We start from the raw sequence: 21,672 nt of genomic DNA, 5'->3' as shown, positions 1-21,672 counted from the left end.
GTGGACTGTTCTGGCCATATGGCTGTGTCGTTCAAGCCTAACTCCCCTTGTTCGCTGATCCACTGTTGTCCCCTTGATAACAGTTCCTCCAGGGTACGTGCACCTTCTGACTCCTGTTCTACTGATCATGATACATCTTCTCTATTTTACAGACTTTTAAATATAAGCATTAAAAACAAACAAATGATGCCCAGACCCTTACCCCATGTCAGAAAGTTTATAGCTGAGTTGGAGTCTTGTCTTTACCACAGACTCATCAGTTAGATAATTTGTGAGACAGTTTGCTAGAGTTAGAAACAGGTGATAAGGAGACAGATAGGTCACTCCAGTGTGGTATCTGTTGAGGAGACCAAACTATCTCTCTGTGGAGTCTCCTCCCTCCCTGTGGTGGTGGCCTCTGGGATGGTGATCTGTGTTTCTGTTCTGGAATGATCTCTGTAGACTTTCTTTGGATGATGTGCCTACTGGCTCGTAAGTGCTTCCTGTTCCTTCGGATCACTTGTCCCTTTTGTGTAGTCACCTCCTCTGGCCTGGGTGCCATTGCACCCCTTACGCCTGCTTTAGTCCACTCCTTCTGGTATCTCTTTAATGGCTGAATACTCACAGGAGTGCCTGCCTCCAATGCTGGTAGGTCATTGCCTGATTTTTCGAACTCTAGTGCACGGGCAGGCAAACTTTTTGGCCTGAGGGCCACATCAGGTTTCCAAGATTGTATAGAGAGCCAGTTAGGGGAGGCTGTGCCTCCCCAAACAGCCAGGCATGGCCCGGCCCCTGACTCCAATCCAACCCCCCGTCCCCTTACCGCCCCTGGACCCCCCAGCCCCTGACTGCCCCCCTGCCGCCCCATCCAACCTCTCCTCTCATTCCTGACTGCCCCCTGCCGCCCCATCCAACTTCTCCTCTCATTCCTGACTGCTCCCAGAGCCCCTGCCCCTGACTGCCCCCTGCCGCCCCATCCAACCTCTCCTCTCATTCCTGACTGCTCCCAGAGCCCCTGCCCCTGACTGCCCCCCCGCCGCCCCATCCACCCCCCTCCTTCCTCACTGCCCCCCCAGAACCCCTGCCCCCATTCAACCCCCCTGTTCCCTGCCTTCTGACTGCCCCGACCCCTATCCACACCCCCGCCCGCTAACCAGCCCCTCGAACTCCTCTGCCCTCTATCCAACCCCCCCCTTACCGCGCTGCCTGGAGCACTGGTGGCTGGCGACACTACAGCCTCGCCGCCCGGCTGGAGCCGGCCACGCACCGCGCAGCACAGAGACCCGGTCAGGCCACGGCTCTGCAGCTGCGCTGCCCCAGGAGCTCGCCGCCCAGAGCGTAGCCCTGGTAGCGCAGTGAGCTGAGGCTGTGGGGGAGCGGGAACAGCAGGGGAGGGGCCGAGGGCGAGCCTCCCGGGCCAGGACCTCAGGGGCTGGGCAGGAGGGTCCCATGGGCCGGATGTGGCCTGTGGGCCGTAGGTTGCCCACCTCTGCTCTGGTGACTACTTTCTCTGATGGTTGGCCATCTCCTTTCAGTGAAGTCCCCATCCTTCTGGTTGTGCATCTCCCTTCACTGGTAAGAGGATTTTGATTCTTCATCCCATCGGTGCCTGTGCGGAATGTTTTGGCATCCATGTGATGGTGTATTCCTGTGGGCCAAAAAAATGTTAACAAGGAGTCTGAACTCCAAGAAACAGCCTTGTGTAACAGTCTCTTCCCTGTGTTCACAGCTGATTCTACCTTGCCTTTTCTCTGTGGGTGTGCTAGAGAGGCGGTGTGGTGATCAAACTCTCACTTGAGTGCAAATTCCTTGAATATTTCTGAGGCTAATTGGTGAATACCATGTCTGGAATGCCATCTCTCACAAAGTGGGCCTTCCATCTGCCAATCACTGACTTGCTTCATGTATCAGGCAGGGCACTGACCTCCCAAAAACTTGAATAGTAGGCCACTGTATCAAGTACTGCTTTTCCTTGAAGGTAAATGAGCGTGCTCCCACCTCTTCCCACAGTAGGGTGAGCAGCTTATTTGGTAACAGAGTCTCTTTCTACTAGCGGTTATCACAGGCCTGGCAGGTGTCACTCCCTTCTATTAAGGAGTAGCGTAGTGTATTCATTCCTGGCCAGTAAACACACTTTTGAGCCCATTCAGGACATCTGCTGATACCCAGGTATAAGACACATTTTTTTTTCCATGACATTCTTACATAATGAGGCAGGGACAACAGCTATCTGTCCTCAAAATATAATTCCATCCTGTGTACTCAGTGCTCTTGAAAATCCCTTTAGGTCCCTATCTGCATCTTTCAGCACCTACATGCCCTTACTCTACCCTAAATCTATACTGAATATTATTAAGGGTCTACTTACAGATGAAAGAGATGAATGTCTGAAAAACAATCCTCAGAATGGAAAGTGTAATATCATCCAAAAGAAACAGTTCAGTGTATAGAGAATAGGCTAGATTCACCTGTGTGCTCAGACATTTTGTACTGCCCTGGAGATAGAAAGCAACCATCAGCTGGGTTTAAGTGACCAGTAAACCTGGGTTTATAGCTGCTTTGCATCACCCAAATGGCACAAGTCAGCTGAAGAGTAAACCTGGCTAGATGCTATGTGGCATATCCTCAGTTGATTGTTATATACTCCATTATTTACTTAAATAGCTCTCTGACAATTTATACTGGCTGAGACTGTCCCAATGGGTCCCAGCCTAAATCTTACTAGTCGGTAAATCCTTCCTGAGGCAAGTAATCCATCTGGATTAAATGGGATTACTCACATGATTGCAGATTGCTCATTTTGTTAAGGGTTTAGTGCTGGGCCCCAAGGCCCCGATCCTCAAGGTAGTAAAGTCATGGTACATGATTAAGAGTTTGCAGGATTGGAGCCTCATACCTTTTCACTAGATCTAATAGCAAACCAAAACAGACAAGAGATCTACTTAACTGCATGTATGAATGACAAATGTCTACCAGCCTTAGTGCAGAAGCAGTTGCACTGAAATCAGTTAGACTGTTCTTGGACCAAGGAACTATTCAGTGTGAGTAAGGGTAGCAGAATATTACCCTACATGTTTAAAATTAACAAAGTAGATTCTGACCCAGAACAATTTTATGTAAAAAGTAATATATTTTAAAAGGGTGTTCTTTGTAGAATATTTGAACTAAAAGAGAACTATTTTCAATTACATTATTTCACTTAATGTTTTCCTTCAGTTTTACATGCAACAGGCTTTTGAATAGTAGGTAAAACCAAAGTCTTGATCACTGGTGGCTGTTAAAGATCCTATAGCACTTTAAGGGTAATGGTTCTAAATTTTGGCCAAATTTTCTGTCTCTCTAACTCCCACCTCACACCCTCCTCAGTTCAGTTGAATATAGTAGTATCCCTTTTCACATCCTATCATGAAGCGATGGGTAATGTTGCTCTGATGTTACACAGCTGCTGTCTACTCCTCCCCGCCGATCTAGAGGTGGCTGCATTTCAGGGATGGGGAAATTCATCTGTATGTATCTTTTATAATTTATTCATTTATGATATTTGATCTAGGAAGTTTTACTCATGTGAGTAGGGACAATTCATAAAAGTAGCTACATTGATTTTACCCTTATGTCCCTTCCAACCCTGGTATTCTATGATGAGCTGTAGCTCACGAAAGCTTATGCTCTAATAAATTGGTTAGTCTCTAAGGTGCCACAAGTCCTCCTTTTCTTTTTATGATTCTATTGTTTCTTTTGGGCTACATGATTTAAATCAATGGGACTGCTTACCTGAGGAGGGGCTCTTTATATTAGAATAGATTTGTAATTCCAGCTGCTAAGCCTGTAAACTGCATTGAGAGTAACAGTGTTATATACCTGAAAGAAATTGTTTTTTTTTATGCTCCCATTTAATTTGTCTGTTCACTGAATCACTGTTGACAGCCTCTTGGAGTCAGCGTTTGAAAAACCCACAATAATAAATAACACATACCATCAATAAAAGCTAAACATTTGGGAAGTTTCAAAGATACCTTTATAACAAGGATAGTAATTATAATGGGTTTATTATAATTGGATTCAGGGACAATGATCCATCTCCCACCCTTTGCTCTTAAAGTTAAATTAATCTTTTCTGAGGCAAAACTGCGAGATGAATTTATTCAGATTTCCATGGGAATTTTGCCCAAGCAAGGAGTTCTGTACTGTACACAAGGAGGGCAAAAAATAAAACAAGAAAAGCCACATTGGAAGGAGCTTTAAGTGCTTTGGAGGATAGGATTAAAATTCAATATGATCTGGACAAACTGGAGAAATGGTCTGAAGTAAAAAGGATGAAATTCAATAAGGACAAATAAAAAGTACTCCACTTAGGAAGGAACAATCAGTCGCACACTTACAAAATGGGAAATGACTGCCTAGGAAGGAATACTGCAGAAAGAGATCTGGGGGTCAGAGTAGATCACAAGCTAAATATGAGTCCAACATGTAACAACACTGTTACAAAAAAAGTAAACATCATTCTGGGATGTCTTAACAGGAGTGTTGTAAGTATGACACAAGTAGTAATTCTTCCACTCTACTCCATGCTGGTAAGGCCTTAGCTGGAGTATTTTGTCCAGTTCTGGGTACCACATTTCAGGAAAGATGTGGACAAACTGGAGAAAGTTCAGAGAAGAGCAACTGATTAAATGATTAAAGGTCTAGAAAACATGACCTATGAGGGAAGATTGGAAAAATTGGGTTTGTTTAGTCTGGAGAAGAGAAGACTGAGAGGGGACATGAAACCAGTTTTCAAGTACATAAAAGGTTGTTACAAGGAGCAGGGAGAAAAAAATTTCTCCTTAACCTCTGAGTATAGGACAAGAAGCAATGCACTTAAATTGCAGCAAGGGCAGTTTAGGTTGGACATTAGGAAAAACTTCCTAAATGTCGGGGTGGTTAAGCACTGGAATAAATTGCCTAGGAAGGTTGTGGAGTTTCCATCATTGGAAATTTTTAAGAGCAGGTTAGACATACACCTGTCAGGGAGGGTCTAGATAGTACTTAGTTCTGCCATGAGTGCAAGGGACTGGACTAGATGATCTCTCGAGGTCCCTTCTAGTCCTACGAGTCTATGATTTTATGTGCTTTGGTGGAACAGATCAACAACCTACAGCACCTCACACACATCACCTTTATGAGTAGAAAGTGTATTGTAAACGTGTATTTATAGGCATTAATTCTGTTCATTTATTCTTTTTTGGCATATAGAGCAGAGGGCTTGCTTGATTCTGGAGTAGCCCCTTCTGAGCCACATAAGGACTATAGGATGTGGAGCCTTGAGAAGTTGAGCTTTGGCAGCCACAATGTGACCGTGATTTAAACCCACCATGCATTACTGGTATGTAAATTGGAGTTCTGAACGTTACCGGTATACTCAAGTGATCATAAACCACCTTGCATATTTGGAAAATGGAAATTTCATCCCATGGGGAATTTCCATATTTTGAAATTGGCTTTTCTTCTGAATCAATAACAGAAAGGTGAAAAAATGTCAACATTTCATAGAAGAAAAATTCTGAAAAATTCTGCTTGAAAATATGGACATGAAAAGCTTTTTGTTTCAAACGGATGTTCCAAAACAAAATAAATTATAGTTTTGAATTACCTCTTTGACATGTTGCCATTTCAGTTTTTTGAACCAAGGAACTGAAACAAAACCTTTTGTCAAAAAGATAAAGTGACATTTTGTTTTGAAGTGTTGATGCAAAATAAGAATTTTCATTTTGATCTTCCTGCCAGAAAATTGAAACTCTTTATCAAATGAAAATTTCCCATTAAAATTTCACTTTTGATAAAACTGTATTTTTGGTAGCAAAAGCTTTCCACGTGAAAAATGGCAAACAGCTCTAAAATAAGGGCTGTTGTGAAACTTAATTGATGGTTGTAAAAACACATCAGGACGCTTGGTTGAATAGTGCTGTTTTTTAGAAGTGCAACATATTAATGAAACAATAGCAATGACTCTATGTGGCAGGGCCAGCCTCCACACCACCCCCTTGAACTAATCACCCTGCCTCAGTTTCCTCCTGGGAAAACTGTCTCAGCACCTCCTTGGCAATGTGCTGGTAACAAATTTAGACAATAGGCCCAAGTGCAATGTAAACAGAAGCCTTTCATGAGCTCAGCTCTCAGTTCTTTCCTGCTCTTCTACAGTGTGCTGACTCTCAGAGCTTCCCCCCACATGGGAGTCACCTTCTTACAGAGCCAATTACTGGAGCCAGCCTTCCTCCTGCCACCCTCCTCAGCCATTCCCCAGGCCATCTGCCTCAGAGTTACCCTCCTCTAGGGCCTACCAGAGGAACCACCTGCTCTTCTGCAGCTCCGTCTTCCCAACTGAGCTCTCATATCTCTTTGATGGTATCCCATGACCACTTGCTAGCTTGACCCAATCATTAAACAGGGATATCAGCTTGGGTGGTGATGGGGAGATGGGAGAAGTAGCTGATTTGTCACAGGCATGGCTGAGCCAGCCAGTCTGTGGCATGGTCATACAACTGTCATCCACATGACAGCTTTACTGTATGACATTGGTGGCGAATCTTGATTGTAGGCTGTAGCAGTGGTTCAGTGCCCTGGAGTTATTTTTTTGTTTGCTTGCCATGCTTTGCTGTGCAAAGTGGGAGCTAAGTTTTAATTGCGTTAGATCTCTATTCCATTACTTTTTTCTAATTCTGCCAGCACAGATTTATTTTCACTTTACTCAGGCTCGGTTGTTCTGACAAACCTACTTTGTCAACTAGTTTTTAAAGCTTTGCCTAGCAGTAAAAGGTAATGCCTACATATGTCAGTGACAGCAGGGTTGCCTTGTTTTTGTGTAATGTGGCAATGCAACAAAAAGTCCATCGTTCTTTGCTTTTGTTAGCTGCTGAATTCCCTAGTCCCTATAGAGACCAATTTATTTTTCTATTGGAAGATAGATGTTTTTGGAGCTATACATCCCAATTGCTTGTTATATTTTACAACTAGTTTAGACAAAGCCCTACAAAATATACTGTTGGGACCCATTCTGCATGGGCTGGAACAGCTAATAGGTCTCTTGTAACTCTACTTTTCATGATTCATTCCTTTTAGGGCACCATTTCTACATAGTATCGAGACCTTCCATTCCAAATGTCAGTGAGTTCAATAGGAAATCAGCAAGGGGTTAGAGAGCACCCCCAACCCACTGTAATCTGTTTATTTGCCTCAATATTCTCTGCTGGTGGAGCTGCTACAGACTAAACAGCTGTAGTAAAAAACTAGACCTTAGAGGTCAACTCTTGCTCAGACTTGCCTTGCATTAGTTTGATCATTCTCCAACAAGCAAATGATAAGATGATTTTAAGGATGGGTTTTCTTGTTCAGTTTAACAGCCAGTTTGCAAATAACAGTCCTCTCATTCAGCATCTTTGGGACTCAGCTGTAATGAAGAGATGGCAGACGGAGTTGAAAGCTACAAGGCAGTGGTGTGAGGATAAAGCAACCACACGGTGTTAATTATGTAGTAGGTTAATTAGGTAGTAGGTGAATGTCCCAAGTGGTCCAAGAGTGGTTGGAACAGTGGTGGGTGGGTGGCCCTGGGGGTGGCTGGAGCAGCCACTGCTCGGCTGCCCCCGGCAGCTGGTGCTGCTGGCCCCCGGGGCTTCCCCACTAAATTTAGTCAGGGGTACAAGTCATGGACAAGTCACGGGCCGTGAATTTTTGTTTATACCCTATAATCTGTTCATGACTTTTACTAAAAATACCCAGGAGTAAATCATAACCTTAATTATTCTATATATTTGTCTATCAGATTACTCTGTGAGGCGTTCTTATTTATTACTATTTCCTTCAGTTTTGGATTATGTCCTTTACTTTTCAAAGTGCTCAAAGATCTGTCCTGACTTTATCAATGTGATAGAAAGAGCTTTTTGGCAGATTTTATTTTGGATATGATGAAAGTGAATAAGTAAATTGGGTACAGGCCTACAGCACTGAGTGAGTGGCAATGTGACCTTCAGTGTTGCAAAGTTTAAATCCCCTAAATCTAGTTTCCACAGTTGTCTACTGACTCTTATTTACTTGTTTGCCACTTTCCAATGCTTGAGAATATTCTTCCAAATCCTGAGAACTTAACCATTGTATGTGATTTCCTTCCTTTAATACTCATCAATACATGTTATCTTATTGGCCTCATATCTTGTGCAGCTGAAAGCCCTAATTTCCAAACAGGGGGACCTAAATTTAGGAACCCGAAATTCATATTCAGACAGCTTCAAATAAGCAACCTGGTTTTCTAAAGCGTCCACTGCTTTAGTTAAATTGTCTCACCAACAGGTTCAACACATCTGAAAATCTGGCCACATATTTAAACTAGATATTTATTTAGGTGTAACTTTAGGAACTGACATTTGAAATCTTTGGCCTGGGCAACCGGGATGAAGTGAATACGAGCAGAAGAGAACTGTGAGAAATGTGGTGACTAATCCAAGTTATCTATGGATCTGGTCAGACACCCCAATTGAACGTCACCAAAGTTTGTGGAGTTCCAATGTGGCCCACCTCTGCGAAAAGAAAACATGTATAAATTAATAACTTCTGATCAGATTTGAAAACTCTCCAGAATATGCTGTAAAGTAACTATTTTAATTGCAGGCATCTGCAATCAGATTAAGCCAGACATTGGTAGAAATGCTTAGTCCATTAGCCCTTTGCAAGGATTTTAATTAAGCTGTCCGGAGGTTTGAACAAGGAAGGTTAAAAAGGCATTAATGATGTACATTACTGAGCTGACAAGGCCTCTGAAGCTCAGACCAGAACTTCTGTAGAAAAGAGACATGCAGGAATGCTTAGCATAACAGAAGCCAATGATTATAGCCAGTCATTTGTCCCATGTATAGTGTAAACCTGTCGGTCTCCTACAGTAATATAATCTTTCACTCCATTAATTGTGGTGGGGTGTGTGTGTGTGTGTGTGTAATGTGAATGTCTATCCAGGAAAAATGTGTTGACTTGACATTATTAACCAAGGTGAGTGACACTGAAAATTTAAAAATCTGATCCAATGCTGTATCTGAGACACACACAACACAGCTCACGAGGGATACAAAGATGTCAGTTTTCTAAAAAATTCCAAAAGGATAGAGATATAGCAAAAATAACCAATGGCACTATAAACCAAACTGAAGTACATGTGACAAGGGAAGTTAAACTCAAGTTTACTTTAGAAAGTCGCACAAGTCCTCAAACCAGCATTATGTCCCCCATTTTTCACCAAAAACGAGCACCGTTGCATTCTGGAAGATTTTGTTTGGATGATGAGAACAAGGACATAAGGGTCCTGGAATGACCACTCCCATGAGTCACTGTGGTGGCTCAGGCAGAGGTTAATGTAGATCTGGCTCAAAAGTAAATATTTTGAACAGACAAACCGAAACATTTCAATTCAGTCAAAAACACTGACACTTCTAAATTGAATTTTTTTTGGAATTTTTCTTTCCATAAGAAGTTTTGATAGTCTGACTGTTTGTCCTGATTCGGGATGATCACGAAAATCAAAATATTGGATTGGATATTCCATTTCTTTTCCATCACCTCTGTTACAAATGGAAACTGCTCTATAAATGTTCACACATATTTTTAAAGTATTGAGTATTCACACATACAAACTTTTCTGCAATAACTTGGAATTTGGCATGAATAGAGTGTGAATAAGTCGACAGACATTTACAGCTTACACATGATTAGCTTTTTTTCTCTTAAGTTTTTAATGTGCATCTGACAACACTAAATGCTAAACTACTACAGGGTTCAAACACTAGCTACAAAAGATTTTCTTCCGGTACTAACATCTAGTTCTGTGCCTGGCTTCTCAAACAGTTGCGCTGCCATGCATGGAGTCTGTCTTTTCTTGAGTGTGAGTTTTACCTTTGCTGTCACATTTTAGCAAAAAGAGTTGAATGTAAACTCAAAGTAGTTTTGAACACTGTATATGTTTATTGCCTGTTTTTCAGCGCATTGCCCCTAAGAGTATTACTAATAGATTGTACCCAGTGAATCTCATTAGTTCTTGATAAATTAGTCAAGAAGATTCTTCTGTACGGCTAATAATAGCCGATTTCTACTTGTTTTTGTATGTAAAGATTTGTCTTGTCTTTTTTAGTTTGATGGAATTTTTAATGGAAAATATAAATGTTCAGACTAAGGCTGTCAATTGCAGTTAACTCATACGATTAACTCAAAAAAATTAATTGATTTAAAAAATTAATTGCGATTAATCACACTTTTAATCACACCATTAAACAATAGAATACCAATTGAAATTTAAATATTTTTGGATATTTTCTACATTTTCAAATATATTGATTTCAGTTACCACACAGAATACAAAGTGTACAGTGCTCACTATATATAATTTTATTACAAATATTTCCACAGTAAAAAACAAAAGAAATAGTATGTTTAAGTAATCTAATACAAGTACTGTAGTGTAATCTCTTTATCATGAAAGTTGAACTTACAAATGTAGAATTATTTACAAAATAATAACTGCACTCAAAAATAAACATCCAAAAATACAGAAATAAATGGTATTCTATTATTCTTTGACAGTGCAATTAATCACAATTAATTTTTTTAATTGCACGATTAATCATGATTACTTTTTTAATTGCACAATTCATCACGATTAATTTTTTTAATCGCTTGACAGTCCTAGTTCTGACTATACAGGAGTGGATTGAGCTGGATGCAATAAAAAAATCTCAGTGCTTTCACTCAATATTGGAAACAAATATTTCGTGGGGTGCTTCAGAAAGTCTATTAACTGTTTCTCCCCCCGTGGACCTCACATATCATTTTAAATTCTCTCACTCCCCTGACCTTGCATGTTTTTCTCCATTTACAGCAACAAGTTGTTGGCCACAGAATTCTATCCCACTTTTGCAGACTAAAGAGGCTCATATAAGTGACAGAAAGTTCTTGTTATCATGCAAAGATGGAATAAATAGAGAGGAGAAGGACTCTCAAATGCTTGAAGTTCCTGCACTGCCATTTTAGGTGGCACACAATATCACTTCAGACACAAGTAGGCAGGAATCCTCTCCAGAGCAGCTTGCTATCTCAGAGCTAGATTGAACCTTACAACCTGCCTTGAGTAAAGGCACCCAGGAGGGAACAAACTGTGACTGAGTTGGGTACCTTCCTCACACCATTATTTCCATCCCTTTTTATGGAGCAGCTCAGTCTCCCCTGTGTGGCCAGCCAGCTGTTAAGTAGGGGAGCTAGAGCTCCTCCCATTCACAGCCTGATTCACAATATGAGCAGATAAGTATGGGGTCTTTAATCCTGTGCCCTACTGCATAAGGAATGTGACAATCTCGGCAGAAGTGTGCAACAAATGGAAGAGGGATGGTGTCAAGGTTCCTTCCCCACTCTGAACTCTAGGGTACAGATGTGGGGACCTGCATGAAAACCTCCTAAGCTTACTTTTACCAGCTTAGGTTAAAACTTCCCCAAGGTACAAATTAATTTTACCCTTTACCCTTGGAATTTCCACTGCCACCACCAAACTTTAACTGGATTTACTGGGAAAACGTTGTTTGGACACGTCTTTCCCACCAAAATCCTCCCAACCCTTGCACCCCACTTCCTGGGGAAGGTTTGGTAAAAATCCTCACCAATTTGCATAGGTGACCACAGACCCAAACCCTTGGATTTTAGAACAATGAAAAAGCATTCAGTTTTCTTACAAGAAGACTTTAAATAGAAGTAAAAAGGAATCACCTCTGTAAAATCAGGATGGTAGATACCTTACAGGGTAATTAGATTCAAAACATAGAGAATCCCTCTAGGCAAAACCTTAAGTTACAAAAAAGACACACAGACAGGAATAGTCATTCTATTCAGCACAGCTATTTTCTCAGCCATTTAAAGAAATCATAATCTAACACATACCTAGCTAGATTACTTACTAAAAGTTCTAAGACTCTATTTCTGTTCTGTCCCCGGCAAAAGCAGCATACAGACAGACACAGACCCTTTGTTTTTCTCCCTCCTCCCAGCTTTTGAAAGTATCTTGTCTCCTCATTGGTCATTTTGGTCAAGTGCCAGCGAGGTTACCTTTAGCTTCTTAGCCCTTTACAGGTGAGAGGATTTTTCCTCTGGCCAGAAGGGATTTTAAAGGGGTTTACCCTTCCCTTTATATTTATGACAGATAGGATGCAAAAAAAAAAAAACAAAAAACCCCAAACCCAAAACTGAGTGTGATCGTGATCAATGCATGTCTTGTTTCACATTTTTTGTCTTCTATTTACATGCGCACACACACACAGAGTCCTGCTGAAGAACTGAGTTTTAAGGAGAGACTTGAGGGAAGGGAGGCTGGAAGCCTAGGGGGGCAGGCAGAGGAGAAAGCATGGAGTTAGAGAGTGGCTGAAGGAAAGGAAGAAACATGTGGGCCCAAATCCTCAGCTGGTATAAATCAACATAGTTCTCTTGAAATCCATGAATCTATGGTGATTTACAACAGCTGAGAATCTGGGTAATTACCTTTGACTATATACACTCTTCTCCCAATTGATGAATAATTTGTGTACAGAAATGCACGCAGCTCTTTCCTACCAATGGATGCATGTGCTGTTGTAAGTCCATTTTATAATGCTTTGCTGGAGAACAATGTCAGCCTGGTGCTTTCCAGATGTCTTTAGTAAAAAATCATGGTACAGCACTGTATTACAAAAAACAAGATTATGCTGATAATACATTTTCCCTTTCTGCTTGTGATGTTGCTAAGGACTTAACGAGGCCTCTTTCATCTCCAACATCTCTGATTCATCAATTATTTAGTTGCTTTAAGGAGTCTGAGATAGGAATTGGTGCCTTTTCAAATTCTTCCTATGGAAACAATGTTAAGGAAGTCTATTTGAAGAATGAGTTATTTGTTGTTAAACTTTTACTTTACAGCCACTAAAGCCTGCAAGTGTGTTTTTAATCAAAGTTTATATAACTAATAGCTACTGACATTCAGGCAATAAAAATGCATCTAGCCTCCAAAGAGAAATATTTATAATGGAAACTGGCTTCATAGTTGAATAGCTGAGTTAAAGTATCTTATCTCATTGTTCTTCCCTGTCATTGGCCTGCCTACCTATTGCACAGGATTCCTTTAGCACTACTGAAGTAATTACTTTGCAACAATATTGTGAAACATATTTAGCTATCGGCTGCTACTCTGAATTCTAGCGCAGTGGTTGATCATAGTTGATCCTTCAAAAATCCAAAGCATCTAAAGCTTTCACCATTAAAAACCAGTATATAGTCTGTGGGAACAGGAATTTTGATACATTATCACTGAGAGCAACAGGATAAATGTAGCCATCTTTCTTCGAAATTTATCAGCATAATCTTGTTTTTAGTAATGGAGTGTTGTACCATGGATTTTTACTGTACATTATTATTAGAGCTGACTGGGAAGTTTTCAACATGTGCTTTCATTGGAAATAGACAATTTGTTGAAACCAATTTTTTTGTGAACTTTGACAAATAACTCCAGATTTCGACAATTTTTTTGGATGGTTTTGACACTTTCAAAACACTTTTTGTTTTTTTTGGTTCAAAACAACTTTTTATTTAGAAATTTAAGCTAATAATGATTCAATTGACTTGAACCAAAGTTGTTGGGGTTGGGGTTTTGGGCTTTTTTTGGATTTTCAGTTTGCAAACATTTTTGAGACTGATTTTTTGTCCCAATTTGGGACAAGAAAGTTTTCCAAAAACTCATATTTTCACAGGACAGGAAAACAATTTCCAACTCTAGTTATTCCATATGTGCAAAAGTTTTTGGTTTTATGTTTTGGAATTTTTTTTCTTGTTTTAAATTGAAATGTAAATCCATACAGTTCAGAAAGATCCAGTGAATGGAACTGGTCAAGATGGCAGTCTTAGGGGGATGCTGTTGGCTTGATTTTTCCAATTAAGCAACAGTATAATATTAGTTAACTAATGGAAATTAATCAGAGTTATAAAGGAAGGTGTTTGATCCAAACAAGAATATACAGTCATATTAAACAGTTCAAAGTGGAAAGAGTCTATGCATTAAAGGGGGTCAGAATTGGGAGCAACAGAATGGGGAAAGGTAATTTCATATCTCAGTGTGTGTGTGTGTGTGGGGGGGGGGGGGGAAGTAAGATGCTAGAAGAACTCCAAGAGATGTGGCAAAAATAGAAGTGACCGGATGTGTTTGAGAGAGGAAAGCAGAGAGAAAGGGGTAAGTGAAATACACAAGAACTGACAGCAAAACTCCATTTGGGACTGTAATAGAGTCCAGTGAGAAGTTCACTCAGGTCTGGTTGTTAGGTAGCTTATTAACTTCCTTATTTTTTATTTATCATTTTTGTAGTTCAGCATCAGTAATATCTTAAGTCAGTCATCAGACATATGGCTTCTGAAGGCATAAACAATTAATTAACTGTTGGGTAAGTGATGTCGCCACTATATCATGGCAGCAGCATCCAGAGATGTCAAGTGCATCCATCCACCAATAAGATGATAAAGAAGGCGGTCCATAACCAGGTGGCACATTGTTTGTTCTTGAGCTCCACAGGAGCAAGATGGAAAACTCTAGAAGCCCCAATGGTAAAGATATAAGTTAGCTGCCCACGAGCACAATGCATCCTGTTGTAACAAACAAGAATCTTTTGGCTCATATGGTTGTTCTGAGGAGCATGTAAGAACTGGTTCAGAGATACTAGGGGACAAAGGTATGAGTTGTGTAGCTGCCAAGAAATGTGTCATCAATCTAGAATATAGTCCTGCACCAATCATTGCCACTGCTTCTTAGAAATGTTGTGTCTGGTGTATTGTCTGAGAGGCTCAGCTATTTCAGAACAGGGGAACTTTGACTTTAACATTTTTTATGTGACTTTAAGAGGAAATTGTGAAGTAAGCTGTCTTGATGGTTGGCTACATGCAGTAATGCAGCCAGGGCCCTGGCCTCACACATAATCTCTAGGGGAGCAATGGGAGTCAGGTCTGGAAGGTTGGGGATTGGAATTGTCTGGGTTGCACCCGTGATGATACAAAGTGAAGAGTTGATCATTGAGTCCAACTTGGCACAATGATGATGAGCCTCATGCTGTCACACAGTATTCAGGTTTCAGAGTGGTAGCTGTGTTAGTCTATCAGCAAAAAGAACAAGGAGTACTTGTTGCATATTAGAGACAAACAAATTTATTTGAGCATAAGCTTTCGTGGGCTAAAACCCACTTCATCAGATGCATGCAGTGGAAAATACAATAGGAAGATATATACACAGAGAACATGAAAAAATGGGTGTTGCCATACACACTATAATGAGAGTGATCAATTAAGGTGAGCTATTATCAGCATGAGAAAAAAAAAACTTTTGTAGTGATAATCAGGATGGCCCATTTCCAACAGTTGACAAGAAGGTGAGAGTAACACTGTGTGTGTGGGGGAAATAAGCATGGGGAAATAGTTTTACTTTCTGTAATGACCCATCCACTCCCAGTCTTTATTCAAGCCTAATTTTTGTGACTTTGTCCTCACCCATAACTATTTCACATTTGGGGACAATGTATACTTTCAAGTCAGCAGCACTGCTATGGGTACCCGCATGGACCCACATATGCCAACATTTTTATGGCTGACTTAGAACAACGCTTCCTCAGCTCTTGTCCCCTAACGCCCCTACTCTACTTGCACTCCACTGATGACATCTTCATCATCTGGACCCATAGAAAAGAAGCCCTTGAGGAATTCCACCATGATTTCAACAATTTCCATCCCACCATCAACCTCAGCCTGGACCAGTCCACACAAGAGATCCAGTTCCTAGACACTACAGTGCTAATAAGCGATGGTCACATAAACACCACCCTCTACCGGAAACCTACTGACCACTGTACTTACCTACATGCTGCCAGCTTTCATCCAGATCACACCACAAGATCCATTGTCTACAGCCAACCTCTAAGATACAACCACATTTGCTCCAACCCCTCAGACAGAGACAAACACCTATAAGATCTCTATCAAGCATTTTTACAGCTACAATACCCACCTGCTGAAGTGAAAAAACAGATTGACGGAGCCAGAAGAGTACCCAGAAGTCACCTTCAGGCCCAACAAAGAAAGTAACAGAACGCCACTAGCCGTCACCTTCAGCCCCCAACTAAAACCTCTCCAACGCATCATGAAGGATCTACAACCTATCCTGAAGGACGACCCATCACTCTCACAGATCTTGGGAGACAGGCCACTCCTTGCCTACATACAGCCCCCCAACCTGAAGCAAATACTCACCAGCAACCACACACCACACAACAAAAACACTAACCCAGGAACCTATCCTTGCAACAAATCCTGTTGCCAACTCTGCCCACATATCTATTCAGGGGACACCATCATAGGACCTAATCACATCAGCCACAATATCAGAGGCTCGTTCACCTGCACATCTACCAATGTGATATATGCCACCATGTGCCAGCAATGCCCTCTGCCATATACATTGGCCAAACCGCACAGTCTCTACGTAAAAGAATAAATGGACACAAATCTGATGTCAAGAATTATAACATTCAAAAACCAGTTGGAGAACACTTAAATCTCCCTGATCACTCAGGGATTACAGACCTAAAAGTTGCAATTTTACAACAAAAAAACTTCAAAAACAGACTCCAATGAGAGACTGCTGAATTGGAATCAATTTGCAAACTGGACACCATTAACTTAGGCTTGAATAAAGACTGGGAGTGGATGGCTCATTACATAAAGTAAAACTATTCCCCCCTCCCCCGGTTATTCTCACCTTCTTGTCAGCTGTTGGAAATGGGCCATCCTGATTATCACTACAAAAAGATTTTTTTTCCTGCTGGTAATAGCTCACCTTAATTGATCACTCTCCATTATAGTGTGTATGGCAATACCCATTTTTTCATGTTCTCTCTGTGTGTGTGTGTGTGTGTGTATGTATATATATATATATATATATATATATATATACACACACACCTTCCTACTGTATTTTCCACTGCATGCATCTGATGAAGTGGGTTTTAGCCCACAAAAGCTTAATGCTCAGATAAATTTGTTAGTCTCTAAGGTGCCACACACAGGATTCAGCAGCTGCAATAATTAGGGCATTGGTAGATGTCCATAAGCTTGCAGTGTTAGCACCCCATGAGTTATTGGCAAGCCTGCGAAGGAGTGCAACTGTGACTGGATTTTGGTGCATGTCTTCTTCGTGTGTTGTTGAAAGAAGAGGGAGTGGTCAAGCTTTATTCCCAAATAAGTAGGGTAGGGTTCAGAAACAATTGGCTGATTGGTAAGGAGGCCCTACAGCTTTCGATGAGCTAAGCAGTTGGCAAGATGGAAACAAGATGACACTGTCTTTAGTGTGTTTAGTTTAAGTCACCACTTCAAAAAGTATTTGGCCAAAGGGTCACGGTCAGATGACAGACAGTACTCCAGCTCCTCAAAGCTCCTTCTGGCTATTGCCAGGCAGATGTCATCAGCATATGCAAACTTAGTTGCCAAGGTAGACAGCAGGTCAGCAGTATATATACTAAAGAGCATTGGAGCAAGTACAGATCCCTAGGGAAGTCCATTGTTCATGCAAGGTAGGTGACTTGAACCATCTCCACACTTGATTAATACTGTTCTGTTAGAAATCATCTGCATAATAAACTAGACTGTTGCTTTTAATTGACCCACAGTCATCTTGTTACCAGGCAGGGTTCTAACTGGGCCATAATGCTGAGGATCAAGTGATTAGATTGAGACCTTTGATCGAGAATGCTTTTGAGGCAGGACAGAAGGTCAGCACTGTTATTGTTGACCTTTCATTGGCACCAAGGACTAGTCCTAAAATTATACTCCATGGTCCCAGACAACAAACTTGTGGAGTTTAGTATGCAGATGATTTCTTAACTCAGTGACAAAGAATGAAAAAGGAAAAAAAAACGCTACAAGGCAAATTACAATTTGCCAAACTAAAATCCTGGAATCACTTTTGTGGAATATTTGGATATTGTTTTTGTTTGACTGGAAGCAGTTCAAAATAACCAGGTGGGAGGAGGAATACGTGGGCTTGATGCTGCAAAGACTTCTGTGTGTGCTTAACTTTATGTACTTCACATAGTCCCGTATATGTCACAGTTAGGTAAGTGCATAAGAGTTGCTGGATCAAGGCCTTGAATACTAAGATCTTCAGGGCAGGGACTTTTTGTTATATTTGTACAGGGTCAAGCAGAATGGAGCCCCAGTCTCTAACTGATGCTGCTAGGCGCTACTGTAATACAAATAAGTACTAAGGATAAATAAAAATAATGCTATTCAGGTTGGTTATTGGATAATTTCAAATTCACATAAAGTAGTTTACTACTGATAGCTCTGAGATCCCAATTCTGCAAACACATAAGCACCTGCTTAATTGTTTACCTGATCTGAATATTACAAAAGTCAAACCAGTGCCTAAGTGTGTGGGGAGTCAGGGACAAAGGCAGCAAAAACAGGCTCTGCCATTCGGTGAACCCCTTCCTAAACCTCCCTGTGAGAGAGCGAAGGGAATGAGGGAGCTGCTTGCAGGAGACTTCAAGGCTGGAGCAGGCTTACTAAACGAGCCAACCAGAGCCTGGTGCAGAGAGGTAATCTCAAGCAGCTGGTTCCTTAGAAGACAGCAGAAGCAGCCATTGAAGGCAGTTGACTCCGGGAAGACTCTGTCAGTTCTGAGCAGAGTAGCTGCAAGAATAGGGCACCCCGTAAGAACTGATAAACTGACCCTGTGAAGGAACACTCTCTCATACACAGGCTCTGAGGTAATAGCCATGCCCTTGGAATGGACTTCTGGCACTTTGAGTTTTACTTCACAGTTCATTTTGGTTGAATAAACCCAGCCCCAGTGAGGATGGTGATTGGATGAGCAAGTGTGTGGAGTCTGTGCAAAAGGGCCTGGAAAAGGGAGGGTAAAGAGCAGGGCAGTGCAAAGGCACTCAGCCCATGATGGAGCACATGAGGGTGGCCAAATCACTTACGCTTCCTCAGTCAAATCTACTACCTCATTATTATTCTTTCAGCCTTGTCCTAATCAAAGGGGAAACCAAACTGCAAACTATCCAGGCTAGGAAGAAGGGCCAGGGAGTCAGAGGCTTCTGTGCTTCTACACATTTATTTTCCCCTAGGGGTCTGGACTGATCTAGGTACATTTGGGAATATATACCTTTTTTTTTAAACTCACATCTGTCAAGTTACCAGTACATCTCCTAACTTCACACAGATCTCTTTCTTTATCAGTTAGAGAAGCTAACTGATTATCAAAGTGGGACATAAAACAGCAAACTAGGTGGGAGCAGGAGAAGAAATGTAAGACAAGATATGAAATGCTTTAACTGTCTATTGAGAGGTATTGTACATTTTACTTAATAATGGGCCTGATCCAAAACCAAATAGACTCCCATTGGCTTGAATGGGCTTTGCACCAGGCCCCCTGCTTCCAAACAAATTGCAATCCTGGGCCATAGAATTGTTCTGATAAATTCTTGTTTTAAAAAGTGTATTTCAGAGGTTCAAATTTTCTGTGAAGTTATTTTATACCAGAACAAACACCCATGAAGGCCTTAAAACTATCAGTGTGTACTTGGCATTCACTAGTTTTTGTTTCTTTTTTCCTATCAAATCTTTTAAGGTCTAATCCACAGTCTGAGGAAGTCCAAAGGGAGTTGTTCCATTGACTTCCGTGGGTTTTGCATCAAGCCCTAAAATAAGACCTTTTAAGGGCTACTGAAGGTGAGAGAGGGAATGCTGCTGTCTTGTCCCATCTCCTCTAGATGTTGAAGCATTAGAAACCACACTTCTTTCTAAACCTACTCCTTTTGAAAATGTACTGTTTAGAGGGAGAGCATGCATGAGTTTGTATGTACATTATATGTTAACGAAATGCTTGCCTGGAACTTTGATACCATACATTCGGGGCAGGCAAACTTTTTGGCCTGAGGGCCACATCGGGTTTCCAAAATTGTATGGAGGGCCGTTTAGGGGAGGTTGTATCTCCCCAAACAGCCAGGTGTGGCCGAGCCCCTGCCTCCTATCTGACCTCCCACCCCGCTTCTTGCCCCCTGACGGCCCCCCCGGGACTCCTACCCCATCCACCACCCCCTGCTTCCTGTCCCTTGACCACCCCCGGACCTTCCCACCCCTGACTGCCCCCTGCCACCCCATCCAACCCCCCCATATTTCCTGACTTGTCCCCCCCCCGGGGCCCCTGCCCCATCCAACCCCCCTGTTCCCCGCCCTCTCACTGCCCCGACTCCTATCCACACCCCCACCCCCTGACCACAACCCCCAACTCGCCTGCCCTCTATCCAACCCCCCCACCCCCTTACCGTGCAGCACAGAGCACGGGTGGCTGGCGGCTCTGCAACCGCGCGGCCCGGCCGCCCAGAGTGTTGTGCCGGCGGCGCAGTGAGCTGAGGCTGTGGGGGAGGGGCTAAGGGTGAGCCTCCCAGGCCAGGAGCTCAGAGGCCGGACAGAAGGGTCCCGCAGGCCGGATGTGGGGTTTGCCCACCTCTGTCATACATCTTGTGTATGTAGATGTGTTTCCCAGTGCTATTTAAATATTGTGATTTGTATTGGCATTGTGATAATGTCTAGGAACCCTAGTCTTTGACCTGAATCCCATTGTGCTAGGTGCTGTACAAGCACAGAACAAAAAGATGGCATATGCCCAAAAGACCTTACCATGTAAGCCTAAGACAAGAGAGGGCAGAGGAATACACACAGATGGGGTATAAAATTGCTAGAGGCCAATTTAAAAAAGACCCTCCTTTCTCTTTTAAAAACACTGGCCTAGGACTCCAGATATCAGAGTTCAATTTTTGGCTCTGCCACATACTGCTCCGTGCCTGAGGATAAGGCACTTTATCTCAGTGTCTCAGGTTCTTATCTGTACAATGGGGACAGTAAAACTTCCTTTCTCCTTCCCTTTGTCTGTCTTGTCTATATAATTGTAAACTCCTTGTGGCAAGGATTATCTCTTACTATGCTGATGCACAGTGCCTAAAATAACCCTAGCAAAGCTTCCGCTGCTGAGCGCTTACCAGGCTGCTGTGTTTGGGTCCCACTACGTTGAACCTATGTGCTATTAAGCTTCTCTTGGCCTGTGTAATTTCCAGCACTGTCTCCTTCTGTGGTCTCTCTGGCATACTTCCAGGGCACAGACTGTTACCCCATCACATAAGTGGGTCCTCGTAAGTCCAGCTGCGCTAGACCACTGGTATCAGTGCTGACCTCCTCCCCACCCACCCCCGACACCACAGTGTCAACAAGCACAACTCTTCTCAAAGCTCCAGCCTTGTGGACAACCAAGTCTACAACTGACCTCTGCAGGGACCCGTGATAGTTGAAGCTCACAGCACATGGGCTTTGTCAACAGGTTTCTAACACAATTACATTTTACTTTATAAAATATAACCCTATATGCCGTCTCTTGCCTCAGTTTCCTCACCACTTTTGGGTGTTTGGGATTCAGTCAGAGTCCTTTAAGGTGTCCAGGATCTACCTCCAGCACATGGCTTCTCCTCCAAATCATGGAATGTGTCTGTCTTTCTGTCTCCTGCTGCCAGCCTCCTGTTTCCTTGACTGGTCCTGTAGTCAATAGAACAAAACAAAAAACCAACCTCTGCATGTTCCTTT

The sequence above is a fragment of the Lepidochelys olivacea genome, assembly GCF_965140295.1.
Source record: "Lepidochelys olivacea isolate rLepOli2 genome assembly, chromosome: 3".
In the NCBI taxonomy this organism is placed as follows: Eukaryota; Metazoa; Chordata; order Testudines; family Cheloniidae; genus Lepidochelys; species Lepidochelys olivacea.
Note: the sequence above shows the minus strand (reverse complement) of the source record.